General features: G+C 42.5%; 1 protein-coding gene and 1 long non-coding RNA gene across 2 annotated transcripts in view; both read left to right on the forward strand.

Moving 5' to 3' along the window:
* Positions 1 to 23,740, forward strand: part of TSHZ2 (teashirt zinc finger homeobox 2) — a 566,094-nt gene that overhangs the window by 118,291 nt on the left and 424,063 nt on the right. The window lies entirely within an intron of this gene.
* Positions 8,292 to 13,733, forward strand: LOC310764970. The gene is made up of 3 exons (XR_014549392.1): positions 8,292 to 8,651; positions 11,044 to 11,112; positions 13,488 to 13,733. It is a non-coding gene; the product is annotated as an uncharacterized lncRNA (long non-coding RNA).

Raw genomic sequence — 23,740 nt, forward strand, 5'->3', positions numbered from 1 at the left:
TGTCCGACTCTTCATGACCCCATGGACCAGAGCACGCCAGGCACTCCTGTCTTCCACTGCCTCCCGCAGTTTGGTCAAACTCATGCTGGTAGCTTTGAGAACACTGTCCAACCATCTTGTCCTCTGTCGTCCCCTTCTCCTTGTGCCCTCCATCTTTCCCAACATCAGGGTCTTTCCCAGGGAGTCTTCTCTTCTCATGAGGTGGCCAAAGTATTGGAGCCTCAGCTTCAGGATCTGTCCTTCCAGAGGGCTGATTTCCTTAAGAATGGATCGGTTTGATCTTTTGATCTTCTTGCAGTCCAGTGTTCAGTTTAACATGTAAATAAACTTTAAGGACATTCGCAGATCAAGGATTACTGCATAACTCCCTGTTACAAACTGCTGAAGGCTATGCTCCGTTTACTACTCTTCCATAGGCAGAGAAAGTCAGCTTCAGTTTTGAGGGTCAGATCTGGGCAACTGTCATTCCGATGCCCCACAGGTACTCTGCTTTGAGTGTACCTGCTCTAAAGGGAGACCCGAATGCAGCTGGCAGTGGTGTGCCCTGCCAGGAGTGATCCACCCAAGGGTGCTGCCATTTGCTGCCAGGTCTGCTAGTAGGTCAGGAAAGCTTGTTCGGGGATATTATTACAGCTTTCACCAGAAGTATCACAATGCCCAAGGCCAGTTCTGCTTCTACCCATATATAAATGCCTTCAAACTATTGGTGCACAGCTCTCTTTCTGCTTCATATTGCTTCTGCATTATTGCCTAATAATTTTAAGACTTCCCCTTCTCTTGCTAGCAAATCTAATTATTCAGTGACAGCAGTTGGCTGACTTGGGCACTGCACAACATGTCATTCTCCCCCGCCCCACCCCCCAAATGCTTACCCAGAATCTCAGAAGCTGTTGGAGATTGTTTTGAAACCTGGCATACTTTTCAGTCATGCTAATTTCTGCAAGGGAGCCAAACTCGATTACATTTGGCTCAGCCACAGGCTCTTGGTGAAGTGGGAGAAACAATATAAGACAAAATTTGCTTCTGCTGTCTCTCTCTCTCTATTCTTTTGCCTTTTAGCAGAGTGGGAAAAGATAATCATTGTGGGTTTCAGTTTCAGACACTGCCTATTTCAAGGCATCTGCAACAGCATGGAATTAACCTAGCACCATTGTGTGCAAGTTGTTTCTTGTAGATTGTAGATCTAATTCCTGTTGATTTGAAGTCATGATGATAATCCTAACCAGCACTTAGATTGGAGGAGGCCCAGACAGACCAGAGCCCCATGACCTTTTCATAGAATTGTAGAGTTGAAAGGAACCCCAAGGGTCGTCTAGTCCAACCCCTTGTAACGCAGGAATCTTTTTGCCCAGCATGGGGCTCAAACCTACAACCCTGAGATCAGGAGCCGCAGACTCTACCAACTGAGCTATTTCCTTTTGTTATGCCCCAGGAAGCTATTGCTTTTAGAAAGCTACAAGGTGATATGATGGCATGACAATGATGGTGGTGGTGAGTCAGTGAGTAGACCTTGTGGATTTTAGTAAGAGTCCCCTACTTGCATCTGATTGCCCCAGATGCAAAATTTGTAGGGGTGCAAAATTTAAGCACCAGGTGTTGCCTCAATATAGCTACATGCTTCCATCGCTGGGCTCTGTCGAAAACAGCTTCTCCATGCGAACCCGGAAGTGACCTCTCTAGACAACGAAGCAACTCTTCTTTTCTTATATCTGTGGTTGCAATCTCCTGGGTGACACGAACGCCTTAGGCAGTTGAATATGCATGAACAGATCCATCCATCACCTTCCCTGGCAACCCATGCTATGCCACTGCTTGCAATACATATGGGTGTCAGGGGCTGGGCAGAAGAGGAGGAGTGGTGGAGACCGCCTCCCTATCCTGAAACTTCCAGGGAGGAGGAAGAGGAAGGCAGTATAGATTTACAACAGTGGTTTGCAGTTGGTCACAGCTCAGAGGCAGATGAGGGGGAAAGCTGGGAAATAGCTGGAGAGGAGGAGCAGGCAGGCAGCTGGATGACACTGTTGTCACTAGAAAGCATTTCAGATCCACCATCTCCCAGAACCTGGCGAGCGTTAAAAGTAGGAGAGCAAAGAGCAAAGACAGAGGGCACTTAGTGGCACCCGTAGAGGAGGAGATGATGACGATAAATGAGGAAGTGGGAGAAAAGGGGTGGGGTGGAGATTTACTCAAGTTAACGCCATTATCCAAGAGGCTGGGTTCTATAGCATCTCTCTGTAAAGTGGAAATAAAAAAGAAGTGTAAGAAACTTTTCCTTGTGTTTATACTTTCCTGGGCAACCAGCCGGGAGCCACTGACAGCACCCTGGCAATAGACCACATTGGCTCTGCTGGTCCATTTACATCAGGCATGTCCAAAGTCTGGCCTGCCGATCAATAAAATTTGGCCCCCGTAGCAGTACATTGGTACCTCGGGTTACATATGCTTCAGGTTACAGACTCTGCTAACCCAGAAATAGTACCTCGGGTTAAGAACTTTGCTTCAGGATGAGAACAGAAATCGTGCTCCGGCGGTGCAGCAGCAGTGGGAGGCCCCATTAGCTAAAGTGGTGCTTCAGGTTAAGAACAGTTTCAGGTTAAGTACGGACCTCCAGAACAAATTAAGTACTTAACCTGAGGTACCACTGTATATGTCCTGGATTTTACCTAGGATTTTACCTAGGATTTAGGATTTAAGTCCTAAAAAAAGCTCAACAACTTAGGTTAAAATTGTAAAAAAAGCTCTCAACAACTTCAATCCTAAAAAAAGCTCTACAACTTTGGGGTTAAATCCTAAAGAAAGCTCAACAACTTTGGTTCATTTCATCAAATCTGGCCCTCTTTGTAAAAAGTTTGGGCACCCCTGATTTACATCATGCTGACCTCCCTTACCCCTCCCCATAATGAGCAATGACCCACCTGGCAAGTAGTGTAGTGGCTCTGCCTCACCTGGTCAGCCACTTTTCCCTACTTTCCATATTCTGAGCACTTATCTGAAGCACTCCCACTGACATCTAAATTGCCTCCTTTGCCATTTTGTCTTCAGCACCATAGAGGCAAGCTGCTTTTACAACCCAGCCGTGACTTGGCTCTTCAGAACTTCATTGGAGTTAAGCCATAATGTGTGCACTAGGTTATTATTTTACTTTCAAGGGGGGGGGGGACTGGGAAGGAACGGGAAAGGAAGTGGGTTTCAAGTGAAATTAGAGAGATAGGCTTAACACCTGTTTGTTTGCTGGAAAGCCTTTCAGCTGTAATACCTTAGGCACAGGAAAAATTATTTGAAGGGAGGAGGGGGAAATCTGATAGGTGATAGACTGGGGCAAAATGAAAAGTGCCATTATCCAAATGTTTATGGATCCTTTTAGCTAATGGATTCAAATGTATAATTCTGCACTTGTCAACAAACATGTTAGGGCTCCATAGTGTAGTTCAGTCCAAGTCTTTTAGGCCTCTGTTGTCTAAAGTAAACATATTTCCCCCACAGGTTTTTTATTTTATCTTAAAAATACTACTGGTGGTATTAGTATAGGTTTCAATTTGGATTTTCCCCTCATGATATCTATGCAATTCGTTTTTTCATTTGATAATTTACATGCACGTTTATATATTTGGTTATACATTTTAAATGTATCGGAAGTATTATATAATGACACATGAATCCAACACATTACCTACATATATCCCCTCTTTATGTTTATACATACAATCTGGAATTACAAAACTTGAAAAATCTATCTAAAAGCATTTAAGTGCTATATATTCTCTGTTATATACACTCTTATAGCTATGACTACATTATATTTATATAATGCCTAATGCAGATTTCGTGAAGAATAAATACTTATAAATCTATTTCAATATAAACTTTAAAAGCTTCTAAAAGTTTATAAAAATATACACCAAAACATAACATTTATTTTCTTATATATAACTGTCAATTTCCATTCGATATTTGAGCTTTCACATAATGTAAATCTACTTGTGGAACTATAGTGGAATATAGCACAAGTTTAGCTCTCATACTGTGTCCATATTATTTGCAAACAGGTCTCCCCCCCCCCCCCCCGAAGTAAATAACGTGAATGTGCATTAAACTTGCACTATATTCCACTATAGTTCCGGAAGTCGCTTTTACATAGTGCAAACTTATCAGTTAGGGGGAAGTCATGAAAATGGAATAAACTGCTATTTGGATGTAGCCAGACTATTAAAAACTGCGCAAGGAATATTTGGTTTGACCATGAAAATAAAATTCCAGCAGAGGCCCTACAAACTTTCTCTCTCTTTATTTATTCATTTATTTATGCATTTTCCAAAACTTGGTATGTACAACTTACATTTACTTTTGTTAATCTCGTATCACAAGACTTCCATGTCCACCTCTCCATGGTTCCGTTTGTTCGTTATTTTGCTGCATATCCTTTTAATACCACCTGAGTCCTACAAACTTTCTCACTGGGAGCCCTGAAGGAACCCATTTGTGATTCTAGTGTGAAGTTGTGGGAATTACATTGTAACTGAACTGAGTCACACCAGAAAGTCAGAGAGAGAGAGAGAGAGAGAGAGAGAGAGAGAGAGAGAGAGGAGCTGCATGCTATCTCATGAGAGAGGACAAATATGTGTTTAGTGTCACAGATTTGAGAGTAGAAGGAGAGGCTTGTGGAAAATTCGAACCTAATGCTTGCCCACAGCTGTTGATATTTGCAAGGCCTGCTCAGCATATGTCACCATGTGCCACAAAAGCTACTAATCATTTTACCAAGCTGCGCCAGTCCAAATAGGCAGAAGCAGAGCCCAAAATGGAGAAGGAAATTCATGCATTATTCACTGGCATCGGGGCAGCAATAGAGCCATACCCAAACTGCAAAAAAAGAAAGAAAGAAAGAAAGAAAGAAAGAAAGAAAGAAAGAAAGAAAGAAAGACCAAGCTGTGTTGTTTTTCAGAGGGCCTGGGGTTCTAAGAAGTAAACAACTGGATGCAGGCTAAGGCCACATTCACGCCATTATTTAAAGCACTATGATACCACTTTAAACAGCCATGGCTTCCCCCAAAGAATCCTGGGAGTTGTAGTTTGTTAAGGGCGCTGAGAGTGGTTAGGAGGCCCCTATTCTTCTCACAGAACCACAATTCCTTGAGTGTTTTAACAAATCAATCTCTCTTCACAGTTAGAAACTTTTTTAAAAAGAAAGAAAGAAAGAAAGAAAGAAAGAAAGAAAGAAAGAAAGAAAGAACTACGGATTCTGTTGGACCGCCTTGTCAGTTGGTCGAAATAATGTAATTCTGTTGAAAGCATATAGATTTTTAAGGATTTTTCCTTTAAAAACCCACACAAGCTTGGGATGGAACAGGCTACTCAAGTGCAAGGGACCGAGACTGGATCAAGACTGCTTCAACCACCCCTAGTAGGCTTTGATGCCATGGTGCCTTCTTTGCATGTAGCTACAAGCATAATATTGTTCTTTATTTTGGTATTTCCATTGTCCTTTCAGTCTATTATCCTGGGATGGATTAGTCTATGAGTAACCCAAGGCATTCTGAAATACCAGCCTATATTTAGGAATGGATCTGCCACAAACATTGCAAGCAGCATGGTATGCTTCTTATCGAACACTTGAATGCTCACCTAGAGTGCAGTTCTGAAGACCAAACTAAATGAGATGTGGGAAATCCATGATTTATTTATTTATTTGTGGGGATGAATTAGATCAGGACTATGATGCTAGAGTAGGAGGGTGCTATCAAATTCCCCATGTCATTTTTCTGATTTAAATCACCACCAGCAGCAGCACAATCCTTGAGCCTGCTATTTGCCCCATCAGGGAAAACATGCCCAGCTGATATGTACATTTTGTTTTGTTTTGTTTTATTCCCAACCCATATAGCCTATATTTCAGTCGGAAACAATCGTCCAGAAATGTCAAATGCACATAAACACAATCAAATGCAATAAAAGCAATTATAAAAGAACAAAACAGCAGAGGAAAATAGAAATAAAATCTGGGAAATAATTTCAGTGGAACACAGAGGCATAGAACAACATAGCCTTCTATCCTGCCTCAAAAGGTCTCCAATTGTTATGTTTTTTGCACGGTGCCAGAAGGCTTGGGGAATGTTCAAGGGGAGTGAGAGATGCAAAGTTTAAGTGTGCTAGGTCAGCGGGGATACCTAACCTCTGAAGGGACTGGGAAGCAGAGCATCTGTGGAAGACTTAAGTAAATGAAAAGTCTTCTAAGGTAGAAGGCAGTTACTAAGGAGCTCATCCTGACTCCCATTTGAATCACACCCCAGAACATTAGAAAATTCCATTTTGCTCAGAAAGGTGAACTAAGCCAAGGCTTAAAGAACCAGAACTCTCACTCATTATGGAAAGAGGCCTGAAAATTCCTGTACATGCAGATACACAGGCCTGTCAGGAGTTCAGCCTACACTCAAGTAGGACCCTGGCAGAGACACATGCCTGACTGGCATGTTCTCTCCCTCCTGGTTGATCGTTCGGGAGCTTCATAAGTTTTCTTTAGCCCGAACATCACAGCGGCTGATGCCAACTGACAGCAGCACACTTAGGGATCTGCAGAGTCTGCGCAGTTGCGTAAGAGAACCTCAGCAACTCAGCATTTTGGCTAATCTACTTTATTTACATATAAACACATACATGGAGCACTGCAACATGGCTCCCTCTCTCTCTAGCATCAGACAGGAAAGAGAAAAAGAACAAAGGACAATAGTCCCACACCATGGAACACAGTAACACAAACATCCTGTCTCCGTCACTTCCCACTCTGTGGAGTCAAAACATATACGGTCATGTGATAGATAACCATCCTATGACTGCAATCATAGATCAGGAATTCTAACAAGGCCTTTCCCCACGCCTAGTGCCTAATGCAATAAAGCCGTCCAAGGCATTTCCACTAAGTGACCATCCTTGAGGCTTAATCAAGGCTCAGCTGTAACAGGACACCCTTTATACTCCTCCCTGCCCAATGGTCAGCCTGGATGTGTTGAGCCAAGCCACTGGCGAAAAATTCATCCCTGACAAATTGCCACCTGCAATTCAGTGGGTCACAACATGGAGCAGCTGCATGCAGATCGAGTGGTTCCTGACACTATAGTGTGAACACAATCCCGAAGAGTGCAGAACAATTAAAACCAGTCAAAGTTTAGGCAGAGGCAGCCCTTCTGGTGGGAGCCCTTCTCCTGACACCAGTGTTGCTGCAACTTATATGGACAAGGCTGGTGTGGGGGCAGGGTGGCAGTGAGGCTGGGGCTGTTTGGGCACTGTGGTGGGAGGACTGGGTAGGTTCTGCCAGGGTGTCCATGCAACCCTGACCTCATCATCCTGCCCCATCCCAGCCCTTTCCAGGTAGGGCGCAATCATCTCAATGTCAGGCGTGTTGCTCTGCAGTTCCACCCCACCATGCGAGTTATCACCGATTGTACAAAAAGCTACAATGATGGATGCTGGAGAATTCCAGCAGAAACAAAAATGAGAATGGAACTTGCTGGTGTTTGCTTATTCAGACTATGCGCAGAATGAAAATCAATCCAGCAGGAATGATCAGTATTCACTGTTGTTGCTGTTTTGAAATGGCAAAAATGGCAACATAACTGAATATGTTCCCGTCCCTACTTCCTTTGATTGGAAAAGAATTGCCTTTGCATTAAAAAGAATGGTGTGGAATAACAAAATAATGGCATAGTTACATAATTCTGTGAAGTTCTGCTACTGGGGACCACAAGACGAATAACAGCTTTTGTCAGAAGCCGAACTGCAGTGGAATGGAAACACAGCTGCAAGCAACAAACATGGTTTGGGATGGAAATAGATGGCTTCTTCCATTCCTAACTGCAACTTGAATTGCGCCCCCTTCCCTTTATGAATGAAACTGAAAGGAATCATGGCAACTACACCTTGATTACAGTTTGCTAGGCCCACCAAAACCAACATAAAAACAACTCCAGCAGCTAGATCATACTTAAAATAACTAAGGCTGAAATCAGTCCTATTTATCTGGGAATGCTACCCATTCAACTCAATGGGAGTTATTTCTGAGCAGACATGTGTAGGATTGAACAGGTGAGTAAGATCTCTTTATCTTCCTGTAGAGATGGTTGCTGTTTGAGATAGCCAGCTGCTGCAGCAAATTTCAAGAGAAGCCGCATCAGACCTTCATATTTGGAGTATATTTTCCATTATGTGAGCATTTGAGATGTATTTGAGCTCTCTCTCTACCCCCCCCCCCCAACCCAACAGTAGATTTAAAATGTGCCTGATACTTGTGAAAGAAAGGATAAAGCAATCTGGGCGACTTTTCCCCTGTGCTCTCTGTCCACCATCCCCAAGCCACAAGTTGATAACTGCCCCGTTTTTATACCTGCGTATTATTAGCATAAGTAGGGAAGGAGAAAAGACAAAAAAATTGCTTTAATCCAGGCTGATGTGTGACTTTGCATAGCACTTTGAATGTTATTAAGTGTTTGAATTCCTTCCTGTGTCTTTTTTAGCCTCCATGACTGTCTTTCTCTTTCGCTGACAGCCTCTGCAGGACCAAATTGACAGCTCTTTAAAGGAGCCTGACGAAAAGCAGCATTAATTAAGTCATTGCCGGACTGTAATTGTGTTAAGAAGTAAAAAATCTAATATGAGAAAAGGTTAGTGAGTCCTCTCTTGTGTCAGATTTTCTACTCTCTATGAATATTAATGCCCTTAATGAAGACAATCTTTGCCTCATCAAGCCGATGCTCTGCATTCAGGTGCCAAATCTCTGCGCCATTGATTTGTTTTTAAAGAACAAATATGTCAGGGGAGAGTGACTGTCCTGTTTCTTATCAACATCATAGAGAATGCTTTTGTATTCCTGGAAAGAGTTTATAGATTTTTGTGTGCGTGCGTGCGTGTGTGCCTAGTAAGAGCCGCTCATGTGATGAGAGGGACAGAGAGAAAAATAGGGGTGTGTGATAATGGTGTTATGGAATTGAATATACTGCTGAAGGAAGGTAAATTGCATGGGATAGTTTGTCTTTATCCTTGCCTCTGCTCTGCCATTGCTTCCTGTTGGGGTTGCTTTAGTGCATGAATTTTCACAAATGTCATCCTTCTGCTAACAAGAGACTATGGCCACTGGAGTTAAATTGGTGGGATATGAATCATCATCAGCAAGAGTCCAAGAGTTTTAAACACTGGGATGAAGAGCTTTGTGATAAGGAGATGATCATCTTTTGCTGATTACCCCTTCCTCCTGCCAGGCTCATAATCGTAATGAAACTGATGAGTGATAATCTTTTCTTAATGCAAGGAGGCCCTTGGGAGCCAATGTCTTGCAAGCAATATTTGTGTGTGTGTGCATGCGTGCGCGAGAGCATGTGTGCATCAACCTCTATCTAAAATGATTAGGTGGCCATCATTCTCTCAGCCTCAGTCTTTCCATCTGCAAAATGGGGATATTAATAGTGGCTGAACGTACAGTGCTGTTGGAAGAACAGCAGACACAATGAATGAGGAGTCTTACATTGTTAGAGTAACTGTACTGCAACAAGTATTACCAAGATACCAATATCATCATTTTAGTATGCCTTTATAGGTGTTTTGCTTCTTTAAAGCTCATCTTGTTAGCATGATGAATTTCTCATCTACTCAGATCCAAACTCTGTTTGTTTATTTAAGAGCGCCGTACTCTGCCTTTCAACATAAAAGCCTTTGAGGCAGCTTACAACAGCTTAATTTAAAACAAAAAAAAAAAAATCATCAGTAAAATCATACAAGAAAATGGCAGACATAAACACAACAGCAGCTAGGACAGAAAACAGGTCGAAAGGGATCCAGATTTTCTTGGCTGTCATCGTGTGGTCCAACAATTTGCTCAAAAGCTGGTGTGGGAAGTTCATGATGCAATCACCTGAGATTTTCATTTTTACTTTTAAAAAAAATTTCACAGGAAGTTGTGAATTTGATTCAGAGTTATGGGGTGAGACTTCCTGAACTAAAGTGCTCTCCCCAAACTACTATCATCCCCATAATAAAAAAATTAAATAAAATACTGGTGTCTATATTTTCCCACTGCAATACTAAAAGCAGCTCAGGGTGTTAGGGATGGGTAAATCTGTCAATTTTAGTTACTCTCAGTTTATCTCTCTCTCTTTTCAATCTTAAATTCATTGGGGATGGAAAGAGGAGGTACAGGAAGGCTTGCAAAGGGGTAACCCACTTGTTGTCACTCATGTGACATTGTGGTGTCATCATGTGATTGACGAGTAAGCTGTCAAAGTTGGCCATTGGGTTGCCAAAAAGGTCCCCCACCCTACTTTAATGCAGCAACAAAAGGAATGTGAAATCTGACCATGGATCTTCCATGAGATAGCAGCCAGCTGCAGTTCTACTTAGTTGTTTGAAGTCTCTGGGAGGGAATCAATGGCTTCAAGTTACTAGAAAGGAGATTCCGACTAAAAGTAAAGAAGAACTTCCTGATGATAAGAGCTGTTCAACAATGGAACAGACTTCCTTGGGATCCTGTGGACTCTCCTTCCTCGGAGGTTTTTAAACAGAGGTCAGGTGGACATCTGTCATGGATGCTTTAGTTGAGATTATTCCATTGCAGGGGGTTGGACTAGATTGCTCTGGGGTGCCTTCGAATTCCACTATTGTGTGATTCAATGTCACATAAAGTCAAGTCCACACTGGGCTACACTTCTCTCACTCCCCATTCTGCAGATAAATCTACTGGGCCGATGGGACGTTAGTCCCAAGCCTTGAATGCAATTCTGGTTACATTTTTGGGTGAATATACTGAGCCTTATTTGGACAAATCTTGAACTCTACCTTTCTGTCCTGCATTTCAAACTATTGTGGTCATTGCTGGTATTCAGCTTCCAATAAGAACCATGAGAGTTCCATGGCCCATTGCTTACCTTGTTCCTATCTAATAGATCTTTGGTATCTCATGTTATAAGCTTTTCACACACATTAGTGGCAATGTACACGAATCTCCTCTCATAATTTATGTTGCCTAATTTAGTTCCGCAAGTTTTCTCTCATTTGCTTTGACAGTTTTGACTACCGATAAAGAAGACATCTTGTTTTTCCTTCTCTTCTCAGACACAGGAAGTGCTAGGAAAGGTAAACAAGCATATGGAAGCCACCAAATTATTTGCTGATAAGTAGACATGCCTCAGCCAAAAAAGAAGGGAGGGTGATGCTAGTGTTGTCCTTCCTTTTTAAAGATGGAAATCTGCTTCAATTACTGTGAGACACATTGTATTGCTGTGTCAATTTGCCTTCCTTCCATGCCAGGGTGTGGAGAACATGTGGTCCTCTGATGTTGCTTGGTCACAACTCCCATCACACCTGACCATTGGTCATACTGTCTAGGGCTGCTGGAAACTGAAGGCCAGCAACATATGGAAGGTCACAGGTTCTCCACCTGACTGTGTTGTGGCCTCATCACCGAAGGCTATAATGGACCCTGATGGGCACTTGGAGACAGAAAGAAACCCAAGGCATGGTGAGGGCTGCATTCAGTTTTGCCTGCTTTGGGTGAATTTGCACAGAGCTTTTTTTTTTTTTTTTTTTTTGAGAAATAGTAATTTAGGGATTATATGACATGTGTGTTGTTGTGGTAATTTCTGCTTGCTTCTGTGATTTCTTCTGGGACATAGTACGTACTACGTTCTTTTTTAAAAAAAACAAAACCACCCTGAATTTGGGTAAATAAATAGATGGTCACTAAGGCATTATAAATCTCCAGGGCTCTCTCTTCCTGTAAAGGCTAACAGAGTTTCCCATCACTCAGGGAAAAGGGTGTGCTTAGCATATTGACTTAGGTTGTATGTTGTACTATCAGAACGTTATTAAGATGCATTTGCACAATCAGGCTCTTTTAAAATTTGGTTTATGCCATGTTATCCACACGCATCTCAAGTCTGTGAGCTCCTTAATACGTGCACAGATTGCATTTGGAAACCTGGATGAGATGAGATATATACCGTATTTTTTCCGTGTATAACACGACCCCATGTATAAGACGACACCTATTTTTGGGAGCCCTCAACAGTCGCTGAGCTTCTTTTGTAAGTTCACTGAGCTGATGAGCAAATTTTCGACGATCCCTCTTGGGCTGACGGAACTGTACACCGTATACTGGCACTCACCAAATACTCTTCCTAAGCTGAGAAGAACGGGTAAGCAGCCTCCTTTCCAACATTTCCCTGCTACTGCCGCAGCAGCAGCCCTTGCTTACTTAGCACTTAGAGTGGCTGGAGAAACCCAGCCAGATGGGCGGGGTATAAATAAATTATTATTATTATTATTATTATTATTATTATTATTATTATTATTGCATGTTAACCCGTGTATAAGATGACCCTCAATTTATCACAAAAAAATCAGAAAAAAGGTTGTCTTATACATGGTAAAATACGGTATGTGGATACATCTAGATGCTTAGCATGACATGTCTGCCAAAGTCACCTTATAGAAGTATAAAATGAGTTATTGAACTCGGTCTTTTTTCTCCATGCCTAAAGAACAACCCAATGCCTGCAAGATTTTGGACTCATCCACTGGGGAATAATGTTTACATATACATACGTATAAGTTTTATTTTTTAATAGACTGCAGAGGAGGAGGATGATGCAATGTTTTATATAGGCACAATATATACCGCCTATAACTGCCTATACTGTATTATGTAAAGTTAATTCAAGTCACTTCTTTAAAGTGCAGTTGCTGACTAGGCTTTGGTCAATTCAGCTTTGAAAAGGGCCTGGTTCACATACACAGCTTTATCATTTGACAAATCCAGTGTCAAAGTGTTAGACCAGGACTAGGGAGATCTGCTTTCAAATCCCCACTTAGCACTCGGTGACCTTGGGCTGTTCACTGAACCTCAGCCTGACCTGTCTCATATGACTGCTGTGAGGATATAATAGGAAGGAGAGGACCATCCAAACTAGGCTTCATCAACCTGTTGCCCTCTAGATGTCTTGAAGTAAAATTCTGATCAGTTCCAGCCAGCATCTGGAGAGTACCAGGGTGACAAAGGCTGTTCTAAACTGACTTGAAGGGTGGAACAAAAAGGTGAAAATGAAATGAAAGAAATAAGTCATGGGAGAGTAACTGTGCCAGAACATATCAAACACCACAGGGAGTGGTTTTCATTAGGCGCATGCAGGGAACTACATTATCCACCTTGCATCTTTGACTGTAGCATTTGGAAGCAACCTAGTCAGTTTTGTATATGCTCTGTGTTGTTTCTATTGGATCTGCTATTCAGATCCAAATCTGATCTGTTAAATCTGAAGCTTTGTTTCACCCCTATTGGCTACAACAGGGGATCTAAAACAGCTACAACTTTCCCCTGCTTTTCACTTAGGTGGATGAAATTTGCAGGCAAAGGACCATCTTCAAAGTGATTAAGTCTGCCAAATTTCAGGCTGATCCACCAGAGATTTCCAATGCAGGAACCTTTTTAATTATCTGTCTCCACATTGCAGGTGTGGTCTTCCCTTCTGAAGAGACAAAGCCTGTCAAGTTTCAGAAAGAGAGGTGGAATGATTCTCCTACAAGGGCAGATTTTCCTGTTTGGAAGTAGGAAAATATAAAACAAATTTCTAGGGTGTTTTTTTTAAAAAAATGGGAAATTAATTTGAAAACTGTGGACATGGCAGAGGTGCTTCTAGATAAGAAACCAGCTAAAGTTCATAAAGTTGGGTCCATGGAATATTGAGATAACTGATTTTACTTTTTACAAAAGAATTTCAGAAAAAGACTGGAAAGAGAAGTTGCTGAATTGCAACTTATTACCAAACTTAAAACCATGGAGAGACCTGGTCTGAATAGAGACATTGGATTCTTATCTCATTATACATGATAAAGCTATTTTTAGCCATCTCACACCTTGCTTTTTCCTGTAAGACCAATTGCAGTCATTAACAGGTTTACCACACCTATCAGCCAATCACCCACTCCCACCACGCTTCTGAGTAATACCCCTCCCCACCCTCTCACTATATATAAGGGTCTGGTGACTTCTGTTTCAGTGTATCTGAAGAAGTGTACATGCACATGAAAGCTCATACCAGTAACAAACTTAGTTGGTCTCTAAGGTGCTACTGGAAGGATTTTTTTAATTTTAATTTTACTTTTATAAGGAAAAACTGGAAAAGTCACTCTGGTTTGCCTCATTATTTTGGAGCCACAGGGAAATGATGCACACTCCTAGTTTTCATGCTTTCTCCCATTGCCTCATAGGCAGCACTTTCCTGAGGAGTCAGTTCACACATTCAGCTGTCAATCATCAAGACGAGAGAAGTCATTACGTCCGGTATGCATGAACCCACCCAAAATTTTAGTTCAATAACTAAACTTATTTTTCCATTTATAGCACTAATGTTTTGTTTGAAGCTGTTACATGACAAGCAGACAGGCACCTCTCCAACAGTATGTCATATATTCACATAACCACCTACAGCTCACAAACGTGCAAGAATGTCCATATGTACACGTCCCCCTCCTCCCGCCGCCACCCATATGAAACCCAAACAGGCAGTAACTCTAATATGGGATCATCTTCCCAGTTAAATTTATGTTCCTCACACACATAAAGCATTGAATCAACGATGTGGCAGAAAGGTTTCATTTTATTCCACTTAATTTTACTGTCCATGTGTTTGAGAAGGAGAGTCAAAGGGGGAGTTTTGATCTGGGAGGGTATTGGATTGATTGCCCTGCAAACTAAGCCTGGCATTCTGATTTTGGAAAGACCTTATAGTAGCAGTGTAAGCATCTTGTGTTCTGCCCCAAGGAAGTGCCTTAGTTTTGACCTGGGGAGTGCACCTCAGCGGGCGTGCATGTATTCCGTACAATAAATGGGATGTTCAATAACAAGACAGGAGAAATTTAAGAGGTGTGGAAATGAAGCTAGCTACAGGATTGACCTGACTCCTTCTCTCCAATTAATTTAATTGGGAGTTTTGGTTTACTTAGCGCTTTTTATCCATCCATAGATCTAAAAGCACTTTATATGAGAATGTAAATGTCAATATCCTCATTTTGCAGATGGGAGAATAGAGGGCAGGAGAGGTTAAATGAGTTGGCCAAGGTCAGCAAGTTTAGTGCTGGAGCCAGGAGTAGATACACACACTCCTAGCCTAGTGGTGCAGAAGTTTTCAAGCTGTGCTTCAAGGATCCACCCTGGGGTTCCTCACTGAGAAGGTTACCAGTGGGCAGGCAAACATTCCTGAAAGACAGCTTGCATATCACTACTGATTTTCCCTTGCCATGCATAGTCATTGCGGAGTGCTGGGGATGCTCTAGGGTGCAGAGCCAATGCAGAGAGCTAGGCCAGTGTGTGACTTTGGAGAAGTGTGAATTTCAAAGAAGAGCTGTGTTTCAGTTGCTGCATTATTTTGGGAAGTGGGAATTTGCAAGGTTCACATTAAAAGGCACACTGAATCAAATTTCTACCCGCTTTCTAACAGGGTGGAACAGGACTCACCACCATCACTAGACTCCTGCCAGAGCAGAATCTGCACGTTCCTTGCACTGAACAATAATGTGACTATAATATTTTATTGTATATACTGCCTGGCTCACGATCCCTGTAGCAAACACAATTGGCTTTCAGTTTTAAGTATTATTATGAGAGAGAGAGAGGGAGAGAGCCTAAGCCCAGAAGTGGAATATTTAGGGATAAGAACAGAACATGAATTTTAACAATAAAACCAGAAAGCCCGCTTGGTATATAGCATTTGGGTAACCCTCTGGGATCGACTTCTAAAGATTACCATATGTTCTGTCCCTGGGAATATGAAAAATGAAGTGAAAATATGCTTTGTGGAAAGACATTCTTTATGGCACAGGGAGAACTGTAAACTGAAATAAATACAATGCCTTCTGAGTGCTACTCAAGACGCCAGTGACCTATCAATTTCACAATTCGCGTAAAAGGGAATGAGAGGGATGACAGGTCTTTCCCAGCAGAGTAGGTGATATACTGTAAGCAGCTCTAGACCTGCTCTTGATTATTAACAGAGACTAATACAGAGTTAAGCAGGTCCTGAAAATGCCTGGAGCTAGTCTGGGAAGTCTCTTCTCTTCTTGCCATTCTTGAAACACAAGGTGGGACCCTAATACTCGGAGGGAAACCAAAATGGCCAAGGGATTGGAGCAAATTCTCCACGAGGAAAGGCTGACCTACTGTATTCAGGGCATTTTAGTTTTTTAAAAATGACAAGTGGGACTTGCAGCAAAGTGAGGACTGCTCCTGTTCACGGTTTCAGCCAACCATACATTTCATGACATTCTCCCTCCCACCTGGTTTTCTGTCCCCCACCCCATCTTTCAACAACCAGGCAGCATTCTGTGGCTCCTGAGCATCCTCAACCCTCATTGGGCTGTTATTTGTTTTTAATTCCCCCAATTAGGGTCTCTTTTTCCTCCCTAAGTATTTTTGTGCATTTGCAAACTAAGGCGCTCTCCCAAGTTTGCACATACCTCTCTCTTGTCTGTGGGTTGCATCATTTTAATAATAATAATAATAATTTTTATTTATACCCTGCCCTCCCCAGCCAAGGCCGGGCTCAGAGCGGCTTATTTTGACCAAATAAGCCCTTGCACCCATGCTTAAAAATCAGAAAAAGAAGGAAAGGTGATGAGGAGTCAAGCGGTAGAAAGGATCTCCCTTCCAGACTCATTCTCCTCTAATGAAATTGGTAAGAGTGCTCTCCAAATACCCTAAAACAGAGGTTTCCAATTAGCTAAATACTGCAGGCCCCCTGTTTTTCGAAAGCCAAGCCATTGACACCCTACTTTTAAATTTTTGATATCTCTATGGTAATTTTTGCTATGTGAATGGTGCCACAGATTCCCTGGGTGAGTCATGCAGACCCCCCGGGGCCCACAGATCAGCAGTGAGGAACGGCTGCCTTCAAACATTATTTCTTTGAGGTTAAGCAGATTGGACAATGATTCCATCCATCCATCTTGTGCATGCAGGTGACTGTACCTCCCACTGCAATTGCTGCTGTGCCCATGTTTCCTCATGAGAAACTGAGCTTGTTTGTTTGTTTTGCACTGATCTGAAGATAATTGTGGGAACTGTAGTTTTGCCTGGCCTTTTTCATGAAGGGCCTTTATGGGTTTCCCCAAATGGTGGTTGCATCGTGGAGCTCGACGGATGACGGTCAAATGTCGCCTTGCACTTTGGGATTGCCTCCTCTTTTAATCTTAAAGTGCTGAAACACTCGCTGGTAAAAGCAATTTATTTTCCCACCGTAACAAAAAATATTTGCTGCTTTATTCCCAAAGCACACTCAGGATTAAGGCAGCAGAAGGCAGTGAAATGGGAAATATGATGACAGGAAAATGCTCCCCCCTTTAGTGGGGTCTTTAGTAAAAAGTGTGAGAATTCCTGTGGGAGTTGTTCTGTGCCCTGCACATGAGAGTCCAATCGCTCCCATTCAAAAGCAGCAGCTCCACATGCCTTCCTGCTTTTCTAGCAGTTCTCTCCTGTGCATGAGAGCCAAACCAGTCTTCCAGCCTTGAACAGACAGCTCACACAGACTGATGGATTAGGAGGGATCGGTGAATCGGTCAGTTTTGCTTTCTCATCTTTCCAGTCTTAAGTTCAGTTTTCCACATTTTTGCATCCGCTTGCAATTTTTTTTTCTTTTAAGTCCTCAGGAAAACTAATCAGCATTTCAGTGTGAATTGCTGGAAGTGCAACCGCGGGGATCATTCGATGTGCGTATAAAGGGTTAATCCTGTCAGTGTTAAAGTGTTAAGGTTTGTTCAGTTTTCTCACTAAAGTATCGTCCGGATTTCTTTCCTCTCTGGACTTGGTCTGTGTTATTTGAATGCCTTTGGTAACATTAATTTTCCCTAGTATGCAGTCGTACCTGATGTACATATTTTTGCAAAGCATTCTCTCCCCCTCCCCCATATAATGCAGTTTTGTATGCTCTTTTCAGTGGCATGTGCATTTTTGTATGCACTATGTGGCATTGCAAAATTGGGAGAATTGCACGTTTCAAAGGGTGGCCATGCCTCAGTTTGTGCATTCTTTCGGAAAGTGCAAGTTAGGAGGAGGAAGCTGATAGCCAGTGCCATCCCCTAGACTGGTTGAATGCAAGGTGAGGGCAGGCAGAAAAAGCTTGGTGAGCCCTAATTGCTCATGTGAACCAGCCTCCTCTGGGCAAGTTACTGCTCAGCAAGTAGCCAAGTGTTTTCTCTTTATTTAGTCAGGCCATTACTGGCTCAAGCCAACTGAGCCGAGGCTCAGATAATGGCGAAACCCCCTGTTATGTATTGGATATAACACTTTTTATGTTACAAGGCGCGTTCTAACCAATGGTAGAAGAGTTGGTAGATGAACGTTCTAATGGCAAGTAAGCGCATGCACTTTCAACCGTCAACAGTCAGTTCTTGTTGGGGCTTTTATGGTGTAGTCCTGTGAGTTCAGGTTTTGTTTTTCCTATGAGTGAGCCATTGTCACTGACAATGTTGAATAAACATAGTTGAGGAACTTATACTGCCTTGGGCTTCTGACTTTTCCCGAACATTTAACACCCCCAATCTGACATCATATTTATCAGGGGAGAGGAACCTCGATGGTAGAGCCAGGGCTGGATTTAGGTTTGATGAGGCCCTAAGCTATTGAAGGTAATGGGGCCCTTTATATAGCAGGCGGGGACCATTACTTACATCACAGGAGCCTACACAACACAAAACAGTGTTGCTGTATGTAGGTTTTATTTTATTTGTTTTTTTATCTTATATTTTGGAAATGTACATCCAGTTTTTTTCCTTTAATTTTTTTTGGGGGGCCCAGAGATTGGGGCCCTAAGCTATAGCTTGTTTAGCTTATACAGTGGTACCTTGGGTTATGAACTTAATTGGTTCCGGAGGAAACCGTTCTTAACCTGAGGCGCGCTTTTGCTAATGGGACCTCGCATTGCTGCCACGCTGCCAGCGCGCAATTTCCGTTCTCATCCTGGGGCAAAGTTTGCAACCCGAGGTACTACTTCCAGGTAGTGGAGTTGTGTAACCCGAAGTGTTTGTAACCTGAAGCGTTTGTAACCCGAGGTACCACTGTATGTAAATCCGGCACTTGGTAGAATATATATATATATATATATATATATATATATATATATGGCAGAGTATGTGGGGGGGGGTCATAGTTCAAGGGCAGAGAACATGCCAAGAGTTCTGAGTTCAAAGCTTCATGAAACCACTTAGAAGGATCAGTTAAGACCTCCGCCTTGAGCCCTGGAGGACCCTAGCAAGAGAAGAGAATACTATTCTAGGTGAACAAATAGTTTGGCCTGGTAAAAAGCACCTTCCTATGTCCTGGACAGTGTTCTCGAAGCTACGAACATGAGTTTGACCAAACTGCGGGAGGCTGTGAAAGACAGGAATGCCTGGCGTGCTCTGGTCCATGGGGTCACGAAGAGTCGGACACGACTAAACGACTAAACAAAAACATGTCCTGTGAGAGAATAACTAACTGACCTTGATTCATTGACATCCCCAAATGACACCTGTTTTACTCCAAAGAAATATCCTAAATTTACAGAAGGAAACAAAATATGAAAGGGGGAAATTGGGTAGGGGTGGGGAGTGCTATTCATGTTAGATTTTGTAAAGCCATTCAGTTTTATGAAAAGCCTAATATCTAAGCCTAAACTAAGTAGACAGTGATCCTTTAACACCCTGCCTTTTCATACATCCCACCATTCTATTGTTTAGGGGGACTTTGGTTGCTTATTCTTTCACCTTCCAAAGTCCTTGGAGGCTAATTCCACTAGAATACTTAAATCTGCAAAATATATAGGTTCCCCCCCTTCTTCTTTTGAGGGAAATGATTGTACAGGATTCTTTTGACTCTTTAATACACATTTACACACTGCCCAAGAAATTCCTCTTTCAATTTCTATTAAATCTCTATTCATACTCCTTTCTCTGGGATCAAACTCTGCCGAGGAGTCTAGTTTAAGCTGTTCACTGTCTTAAAGAAGATCTATTAATTTAATCATTTCTATGAATCAGTTCTAAATGATCTCGGCAGAGAAAATGTGTTAGCCATTTAAATCCCATCATTACATATTATATAATAATTACCACTAATTTCTACGTTGGCTGGGCCTCCATATTGCTTAACACACCTAATGTATTCAGGCTATCCACTTTACCAAATCTTTTTCTGACTTTTCATGTTAGACTTGCCACTTGCAAATGGACATAGGCCAAGGTCTCAAAATAATAATTCCTGCAAAAGGTACTGTATGGATAAAGTCCTTCCTCTGTGAAGGTCATCAATGATCTGGTCTTTTGGGTGCATTACTCTTGGGAAGCAGGAAGACTGTCTTTCCACACTGTGTTTAGAATTCAGTTCCACAATTTTGTTTGTGGCTATGGCCTGCAAACTACTTATTCATATGCTCTTGCACATCAGTTATCACTTATTATTTTATTCTTTATGTTTTTTCTAGGTCCACATACCTTGTACAGATCTTTACGAGCTCTTGGTGCTAGTGAGGAATAGTTTTATTCACCTGGGCCTTTGAATCCACAATGTGTGTTTCCGATCACTGCTGAGCCAAAGTTGCATTGAAGTGACACTTCAGTTTGAATCTCGGTGTACACCATGCAAAAAACTTAACTCCAATTTTTGTTCTTCTAGGGCTGTGGTGGTGGAAACAAGCTGCCCTTTACTCCAGCTGCCACCACAGAGTGCTTAGGTGAATGCGCAGTGCTGCTACCTGACCCTTCTGGGTTGTGCTGGGACTGCCATGGTGTCAGGCTACAACTACCACCATCCCTGACCACTGGTCCTGCTAGCTAGGGATCATGGGAGTTGTAGGCCAAAAACATCTGGAGGGCCGAGGTTGAGGAAGCCTGTTCTAAAATGATTTGAATGCTGTTTTGATGGGTTCTTTCTATTTTGCATTGGTAGACTATGTTATTGGCCAATTGTTTTAAGGCTGAAATTGTTAGCCACCTTGAAATCTGGTAGGGCCTGAAGGCACATGAAGCCAACACCTTGTTGCAGCTAAGCAGCTCTGAATCCAGTCAGTGCCTGGATGGATGGCAAACTAGCAACTGCATGTGTGCTGCCTTGGGTTCCTTGTAGGCGTGGGTGCATATGGAAGGGGGGGAAAACAAAAATACAGTAAGAGGCTGATCCATGAATGAAATTGTTGCACTGTGTTATGCAGAATTCTACACCCGCAAGGAGTGATTTCAAACATGGCAAGCAGAATGGATACCCTGGACCAGGGGTGGCCATTTGTCTTTCAAATTTCTGGTGTGCCCAGTGTGCACCCTCCCTGCCTCTCGCCTTCCATTCTGCATGTGCACTGCACCATAGTTGTGATGCCCTATGACACCCTTTTGGCCCAGTGTGGGGGGAACCAGTCACGCTGCCTAAATCTGCCTCTGCCTGGACAATTTTTTTGCATGTGTTACTTTGAAACCCAGGAACTCCTTTTAAAATAACAATAAAAATGAAGACTAGTCAAAATCTGCTCTGGGGCACATGTTTTTCCACAACTACCTCCCAGTTTTGCATTGCTCTGCCATATATCCTCTATATATTTGATGGGGGTCAGAAGCAGTCTTGATGTAGGCTGATTGAACTTGGTAGAATCACAAGAGACGTCTTTGGCCCCTGATTCTCACTTCTCCTGCATCTAAAAAAAGTGCACCGCGGCTGATGTTCTGAGCCCTGAGGGTCCTGTTACGTAACCAAAATTAGTATTCCTTCCTCAAGTTTACAGCTCATTTCTGATACAGGGCTGAGCCTAATGTTAATCAATGCAGCGCTCTGCTGTCTTTGACTCTGATCTGTCAAGTTTGTGCGGCTTGTCCCATCCCTAATTTTTTGCCCTTACCAGCCACCTAGCACCTCAACGTCACACACCATGTCAGGATTAGAAACTTTTGACAGATCCGTAATCATCTTGCGCTCATCAGCACTGTGGATGTTAGTCACTTCATTTCCACAGTCTAACAGTTAATATGCCTTAATTTCTCTCACTTTGTGAATATTTAATTCCTCCCTTTTCAACATCATTTTTAGGTTGTGTGAATCATTTTCAAAGCCTCCTTTGCTATTCTCCCTCCACTATCATCTGCATATTTTATGAAATGGCACAGTTGAATCTCTGAGGGCCCTTGATAAAAATGAAACTGGCAGGCTGTTCATTAGTTGTTTACCTGGAGCTGTATGAAATCCGTAGAATGGCGGGATCCCATTTGGATTTGAATTAGGCTATTCTGACACATAAGAATAGAAAACCTTCCCTGAATGCATCCATTTCTCCCTTTTCACTTCCCAATTAATAGATTTATTTTTTTTTGTAAAGCATTCTTTTGACCGGCTTAAGCAGCACTGGTACTTTGGCATCCAAACATTTCATTCTTAAAGCAAAGAGCTGTGATCTTCAGCGAATTAACATTAATGAGGAATTTGAGGAAATGCTAGAGAAGTCCTTTTTAAAGAGAGAGAGAATCAAATAATCATAGAAAACTGCTTGTGCTCTCAGTGTTTGTTCAGATGCATCTCTTCAGACCCAGCCATTCCTCACAGTAGTAGTAGCTTTTCAGGCTGCAAGAACATCCCCAGTCACTCGAATGAAAACAACAGCTCTATGCAAGCAAGAGAATGTGTACATAGTATCCCTGCTTCCACTGAAGTGCATAAGAAAGCTGACTCACACAGACCTTCGTGTACACACCAAAGCGTCAGGAACATTATGTCTTCATTGCTGTCAACGGCTATCAGTCTGAAAGTGGTGAGAGCTCCGAAATTGGCATGGGGAGGGAAATCACATGGGGCAGCCATCTTTCCCCCTCCTTACAACCCCCGGAAACATTATGTTATGTAGCACAAATGTGTATAACCTGTACCTAGCCAGATGTTCTTGGACTCCACCTCCCATCAGCCTTGGCCAGCAAGGGATGATGGGAATCGAATTCCACCAACATCTGGAGGACCATAGGTTAGCCACCAGCACTGTAGCACCTTTCCTGCCACCATTTTTAAAATGTGCAACCAAAGTTACAATTCCTAGCCTCCGTAACCTTCAACCTGGGACATCCTTGGAATTACAGAAGCCATCCCAGCTTATGACTTGAACCCAGAACATCCCACTTTCCCCTCCCAGTGCTGCCGCCACCAAGCTCACAGAGGAGGATGAGCTGGTGCTTGCAGCCAGCGCTGGCCCTTGCAGTGCTGCCATGCTCTCACCTGAGTTACCTGACAGGGCTGCACCAAAAGACACGCACCCCAATTTTCATCAGGGGAATCTTGGAGGGTATGCCTTTTTGCCTCTAAGGATGGTGGGAAATCTCAGACCTATGAGCCAAATGCAGCTCTTTAGGCCTCTCTGTTTGGCTCTTTATGCTTTCCTCAGGTCACGCTCCTCACTGGACCCACTTCACATGCTCCTTGGATGTTCTGCCTGGATGGAATGATCCCAGGCCCAGCCCAATACATTTTGCTGCTTGAGGCAAAACAGGAACTTAGAACTTTGGTGTATGATTCTTACACCATATAATGCAGGAGAAGGTCACTTTTAATTCAAATGATAGTTCTCATTCAGTTTATGTGGCACACTTTTTTTTTTTAATGAGCTGGCATGGTTTGGAAGATTCACATTATTTTTTAATAAAAAAATTATATACTGCTATGTCATTAAATAAATATCAAAGCAGTCAACAGCAGTAAAACTGTACAATAAAG

This window comes from Podarcis filfolensis (genome assembly GCF_964270895.1).
Source record: "Podarcis filfolensis genome assembly, chromosome: 6".
Lineage (NCBI taxonomy): Eukaryota > Metazoa > Chordata > Lepidosauria > Squamata > Lacertidae > Podarcis > Podarcis filfolensis.